The sequence below is a fragment of the Pseudophryne corroboree genome, chromosome 4, assembly GCF_028390025.1.
Source record: "Pseudophryne corroboree isolate aPseCor3 chromosome 4, aPseCor3.hap2, whole genome shotgun sequence".
Lineage (NCBI taxonomy): Eukaryota > Metazoa > Chordata > Amphibia > Anura > Myobatrachidae > Pseudophryne > Pseudophryne corroboree.
The window spans coordinates 726,926,203-726,932,940 of record NC_086447.1 but is presented as its reverse complement, the minus strand read 5'-3'; the positions used below and the strand labels follow the sequence as shown (position 1 = coordinate 726,932,940).

General features: G+C 41.5%; 1 long non-coding RNA gene across 1 annotated transcript; it reads right to left on the bottom strand.

Moving 5' to 3' along the window:
* Positions 1-3,626: 3,626 nt before the first annotated feature.
* Positions 3,627-6,455, bottom strand: LOC134911721 (uncharacterized). The gene is made up of 3 exons (XR_010176795.1): positions 6,221-6,455; positions 4,266-4,336; positions 3,627-3,782 (listed from the first exon to the last, which is right to left on the bottom strand). It is a non-coding gene; the product is annotated as an uncharacterized LOC134911721 (long non-coding RNA).
* Positions 6,456-6,738: the final 283 nt, after the last annotated feature.

The following is a 6,738-nucleotide window of genomic DNA, read 5'->3' as shown; positions in this document are numbered from 1 at the left end:
AAGAGTTGCCTATATTATTTCTCTATTGACCGGTCAAGCATTGGAGTGGGCGTCTCCTCTATGGGAAAGAGATGATCCTATTCTTTCGAACTACTCTGCGTTTGTATCCGCTTTCCGTAAGATCTTCGATGAGCCTGGCAGAACTACTTCAGCCTCCTTAGAGATTCTTCGTCTTCACCAGGGATCTCGCTCTGTCAGTCAGTATGTGATTCAGTTTCACACCTTGTCTTCTGAACTAAATTGGAATGAAGAGGCGTTGGTTGCCGCGTTTTGGAACGGGTTTTCTGATAAAATCAATGACGACTTGACCACACGAGATGTTCCTGCCAAGTTGGATGATTTAATATCCTTGTGCAACAAAGTAGACCTTCGATATAGGGAACGATGCTTAGAAAAGTCCAAGTCAGAGCTCCCCAGCTTTCAGTTACGTTCAAGACTCCGGCAGGACTCTCGTGCGCGACAACTCTCACCTCCCACGGGGGAGCCAATGCAGGTCAATCGATCTCATCTTTCTGATGAGGAGGGCCTACGCCGTCGCCAGGAAAATCTCTGCATGTACTGCGGATCATCTGATCATTTCGTCAAATTCAGTAGCCTGCGGCCGGGAAACTACCGCTCCCAGCTTATTCAGGAGAGGTTAAGCTAGGAGTTTCCATGGACTCATATGTAAGGAAGGAACCTGTCTTGCCAATTTGCCTGGAAGTCCCACCTTCCTCCTTTGAGATTTCTGCACTGCTCGACTTTGGTGCTGCAGAGAACTTTTTCTCTTCTGTTCTGATTCGGCACGCCAGAATTCAGACAACCCTTTTGGATCGGGCTGTTTCCATCACAACAGTGGATGGAAGTCGTATTCCGGACGGTGTCATTACCCTTCGAACTGTACCACTCAAAGTCAAGGTGGGGGCACTGCATTCTGAAGTCATCTCCTTTCTCGTGATTCCTAAAGCCTCTCATAATGTTATCCTAGGGCTCCCCTGGTTGCGAAAACACAATCCACAAGTTGACTGGCAGACCATGGAGATTCTTTACTGGGGTAAAACCTGTTTCGACACTTGTTTAACAACAGTGGCACCACTGTGTGCACAACTCAATCCTCTGAATTGCCACTAGCTAAATATTAGCTCTTATATGTATTTTCGTTAATAAAAGCATATGAGCATATGAGAAGAAACTACATTCGTCCTCCTCGTTTTCTCCTCGCAGAGGCATGCACTTCTACCGCTAGCCCACATCCAATGGATTCACAAATTCTACTGGCTGTGGCATAGATACATTGCAGACCCCAAGGAAAAAGTTTGAAAGGACCCCTACGTACCATTTAATGGTGAAAAATATATGACACATGTATATTTGACAGGGAAGGTGGGCCCTTCTCAGCTCTAGGCCCCATAGCAGCAGCACTACCTGCACATATGGTAGCTATGCCCTTGGTCGGTATTCTGAATGCTGGCAACCCAAGCACCAGGATCCCGATACCATCCCTTTAATACAATACAGGGCACATGGTATATATATATATCCAAGCATTAGTGTTACTAGGCACAAATAGTAAAGCGCACATTTTAAGAGAGAGTTTAAGAAAGCATGGTCTTGGCAACAGACAGTCTTTACACCTTGAGCTACACATTTAATATTGATGATAAATTTGGATCTGTAGGACATGGGGCAATTATTGGGCACGTCTGCCTTAAAGGCTGCAAAGTTTAAATAGTCTGTGCATGAAACACAAAGGATGCAAATGCAGAACATTGGAAGTTGCACATGGTTACCAAGAATTTATAGATGCAGGATAATAAGCTTGTGTGGGTATGACTGAAGTAAATGAAATATTTCTCATATCTTGAGTCAGATATTCTGGGCCAAATATACTTAAAAAAAACTGCATTTATATAAATACGATGTTTATAGAGGTCTAACCCCTGACATTCCATAACTTTTCCTTTTAACATATTCTTAGACTAAGAATGCGTTAGAAGGAAAAGTTATTGAGAAAATGGTTGCGGTATGTTTCTAGAGATTTTAAAGAAGCGGTTCTCAAACATGGTCCTCAAGGCACCCCAATGGTCCAGGTTTTGAGTTTATCCATGCTTGGTCACAGGTGACTTAATTGGGACCTCAGTCAATTTGATTTAGCCATCTGTGCTGAGCCATAGATATACCTAAAACCTGGACCGTTGGAGAACCTTTACTTTAAAACCTTAGGGCAGTGGATACCAAACTCATTCCTCAAAGCACCCTAACAGTCTAGGTTTTGGGTAAATCCATGCTTAAGCACTGGGGACTTAATACCTCAGTCAATTTAATCATACAATCTGTGCCCAATCATGGATATCCCCCAATCCCCCAAAACCTGGATTGTTAGGATAACTTGAGAGAACCATAACCCTAAGGCATTAAAGTCTGACTAAGGGACTAATTCAGAGCTGATCGCAACAACAACATTTTCTCTAATGGGCAAAACCATGTGCACTACAGGTGTGGCAGATATAAGATGTGCAGAGAGAGTTACATTTGGGTAGGTTATTTTGTTTCTGTGCAGGGTAAATACTGGCTGCTTTATTTATACACTGCAAATTAGATTTCAGTTTGAACACAGCCCACCCAAATGTAACTCTCTCTGCACATGTTATATCTGCCCCATTTGCACTGAACATGGTTTTACCCATTAGAGAAAGATTTTACTGCTGCGATCAGGTCTGAGTTAGGCCCTAAGCTACTAATTAAGTCACCTGTGCTTACGCATGGATATCCTTAAATCTGGACTGTTAAGGTGCTTTGAGGATCAAGTTTGGGAACCATTGCCTTAGGGAGATTATTACCAACAGCTCTGCAACCACCTATGATTTATACTTAACTAAAACCTATGTGATGGTTTCACACATTTTATCAACCATTAACTCCCTGACTTCACAAGAACAGACTTAAAAATATATAATTTTACAATGTGCCCTCCAGGCAAATTCATCCCACATTAAAAAAACAGAATATGGCACAAACAGCTGCCTTACTCCAGCAGATTAAGCTTCTTGAGACCTCCCATAGCTATTCCTGGTCCTGGACTGTCTTTCTTGAATTGGCGCAAGCACATGTAGCAAACTACTCTCTGATCAGATCAAGCTATCAGTGCGATGATGTTGTAATCAATTCAGTGGGGAAACGAGCCAAACAGACTTTTAGCCTGGGCCTTATGTGCACAGCGAGCAATTGGTTTTATCCATACTACCAAGGATAATTTGAGTGCCGCACATTCGCAGACATCTAAGATTGCTTTCTGTTTTAAGCAGTACTACTGTGCATTGTACAACCTGGCTGATTATCTCTCCTCTGTCTCTGTCCCAACTTTTCCTCTACCGATAGGCAACTTCCAATTAAGTTAAACGGCTATTTCCTTATCCCCTGCCAGCAAAGCCCGGTCTTGATGGCCTCACTATAGCTTACTATAAAACTTTTAAAGATAAGCTGTCCTCTATGCTTCTAATAATAATGCTATCTCCAAAGAGACTCAATCTTTAGCCAGTCCTTAGAGGCCTACATCTCTATTATTTCTATGCCAGGTAAGGACCCCTCCTTGTGACCAAGTTAGAGGCCGCTTTCACTCCTTGTTGGCCATAAATTATAAGCTGATGGAGAATCGGCTACATTCTTTACTCTCACAATTAATTCATGGGGATTAGGTTGGTTTTGTTCGAGGTTGCGAGGCCAGAGGCAATATAACCAAGATCCTTAACTTGATTCAGTTGGCATCTCAGAGCAAAATTCCCACCTTCCTCCTTCCAAGGACCCTGAAAAAGCATTTGACAGGATTAAACTTTTATAAAATCGTTTCTCCGACACATAGGATTGGGTCGCTCATTGTTACCATTGATATTTGTTCTTTGTATAGAAGCCTTAGCGAGGGCTATTATATCCAACCCACATATTGCTGGTATTCAGGTGGGAGGTGTGGAGAACAAACTAGCATTATTTGCTGATGATTTGTTAGCTAATATATTACACCCCTTCACCTCTTTCTCCCACTTAATGCTAGGATTTGAAAGGTTTGGGAAATTATCCAATTTTAAACTAAATTTCCCCAAAGTGTAGTGATCTTAATTTAAGTTCTTCTTCATCTACAGTTCTGGTACTCCAACATGCCTTCCAATTTACATGGCACCCTACTTATATTACGTATTCTTGGGATTCACACTGACTATAAAAATTGGCATGCCAAACAGCTATCCTGGTTAAGTAAAATAAATGTGGTTAAAATGAACATGCTTCCCAACCTGCCTTATGTTCTCCAGGCTCTGCCGATCCATGTTCCTGGTTCTTGGTTCCATTCACGTCAGCAGCTTATCTGGTCTCAGAAAATCAGGCATGAAATAATCTCCCAACCAAAACAGATGGAAGGTCTTCAATTAACACATACATTGCACAATAAAGGTATAGTCCTTAACAGAGTTCTTGAGTGGACCAGACACAGAGATGTAAAGAAGTTGGTTGCATTGGAGGGCTTCTAAATGAGGCAACAACCTAAAAGATTTCCATTGCTGCCTTCTTTTTCTAGGGTCTCTCCTTCTCACCCAACGATATCTCCCACACTTTTCACTTGGAAGGCCCTGTGTCATCGCCCTTTAATTTCCTCTTTCGCCCCTCTTACTTCTTTCCTGGCCAACCCCAATTTCCCTTCAGGCCTACATTCTACTCCCTTTCTAGATGGACCTCTGCGGGTCTCTTTAGAGTCAGTCAGCTGGTGACTGCCTCAGGAATCAAACAATTTTCTGAGATCCACTACAACTGGTATATTCCCCAGTTGGACTTTTGGAAGTAATTGTAAGTTAGACATTTTTGCCTATGTCCAATAGAAGTAACCGGGCTGGTAGGGACCTAACCCCTTTTGAAACACTTTGTGCCTCCCCTTAATCCCCTTCCCACACAGTCTCTGCCCTCTAAAGCTGCTACTAGACAACTAACCCACTTTTACTCCATCCTATGCCCTGGTTTGGGAAAAAGATTTAGGACTGTCTTTATCTAGTCTAGATTGGAAAAATATCTTCCTCTAGGCTTTCTCTAGCTCTATATGTGTGACAGTGAAGTAGACTCAGTATAATATTTAATGCATTGGTATAGGCACCCTTCCCTGCTTCACGCTATGTTTCCTTCCATTTCCAGCTCATGTTTGAGATGCTTCAAAGCCCTAGGTACTGTACTTCTGTCCCAGTCTCTCTCAATTCTGGACAGATTTTATTTCCGTTTCCCAGGAAATTTTAAGTGTAACAGACAGTACCCACATGTCCTGCTTTCTGGCTGCTTTTCAATTCCCTAATACTAGCGGCTAAATAAAATTAAAAAAAATCGAGTAACGCTGCCTGCTCAGTTATTCCTGTATTTTGGAACTCTCCCACATCTCCTACACGCAAAGATTGGTTCCAAAAAATGTATTATTTTATGTCTAGGGAACATATTTTACTATCAGCAAGACAAGTCTACTGATTTCACTGGCACATGGCTCCCATCGCTACAAAATAAGTCTTGAGCTGCTTATGAGACCTATATATCCGCGACTCCACAAGATATGTAATCTAAGCCACTAGGTCATAGGAGAGTACTTTCGCGATATTGTCCCTAGGCCTCTGTCTCTAGATATTCTTAGCTTCACAAGTTGATTCCCTCACCACCCGGGCCATTTTCGCCTTATTTTCAGCTACTTTGTTTGATTCTCATTTATTTCTCTTTCATCATATTAGTGATGTCATACATTGGTCATCAATTTTATTGATCTCACGCTTGTTTTTGTCTACTATTGTCTATTACTATTTGTAATATAGAGTGACTCCTTTGCTTATAAATATATGTGATAAACTTGTACTTGTGTGAACTCTGCTTCTGGATACAAGCTTTGTATACTTCTTATACAGCGTGTACGTGCGTGTGTGTGTGTGTGTGTGTGTGTGTGTGTATATATATATATATATATATATACTGTATGTATGTATGTATGTATGTATGTATGTATATATATATATATATATATATATATATATATAGACAGGAATCACGGCGGCACTCAGGAGACTGTTATACTTGCAGTAAGTTTTATTGCCAAATGTGCATCCAACACATGTTTCGGGACACAGCCCGTCGTCAGGGATGAAAGTGCAATAGTGCAAAACGTGCTTAAATACATACAAGGACATACACCCAATCAGCAAAATCATGACAATGAATAAATAACGCTCACCTGTGTGTCCACTGTTGAATCCAAACTCCCCTGCTCCTTACCGTGCACGTGTGCCGGCGGATAACGTCATCAGCCGCCGCCCCTTCTTGACCTATCCTGTCTCATCCAAAAAGACGCATACAGAGGGTCATGATCATCAGACGGCTACCGACGCGCTCCCTTGCCTCTGACACTGGCCGTATGAGCCAGGTGATGTCATCAACAGCGGCCCACACATAGAGCAACATGCCCGTCACCATAGTAACTGTAAACAACAAATGTAGCTTATAAAAAACGTAACTCTAGCTACACAGACATTGAAAAAAAGTGAAAAGTTAAAAATTAAAAACAGCAGCACTTAGACATGGACTAAAAATATATCCCCAATGGTATTGTATTAAACTAGTTAATGTCTAATTATTCTATTGCACATAATCAGGTAATCTCTATAATTCACATACTAAGATAGAATAAACCAGATTATAATAAAAACCCATGAACAAGAATAATGAGTACCTTCAAATAAACATTACAGGAAG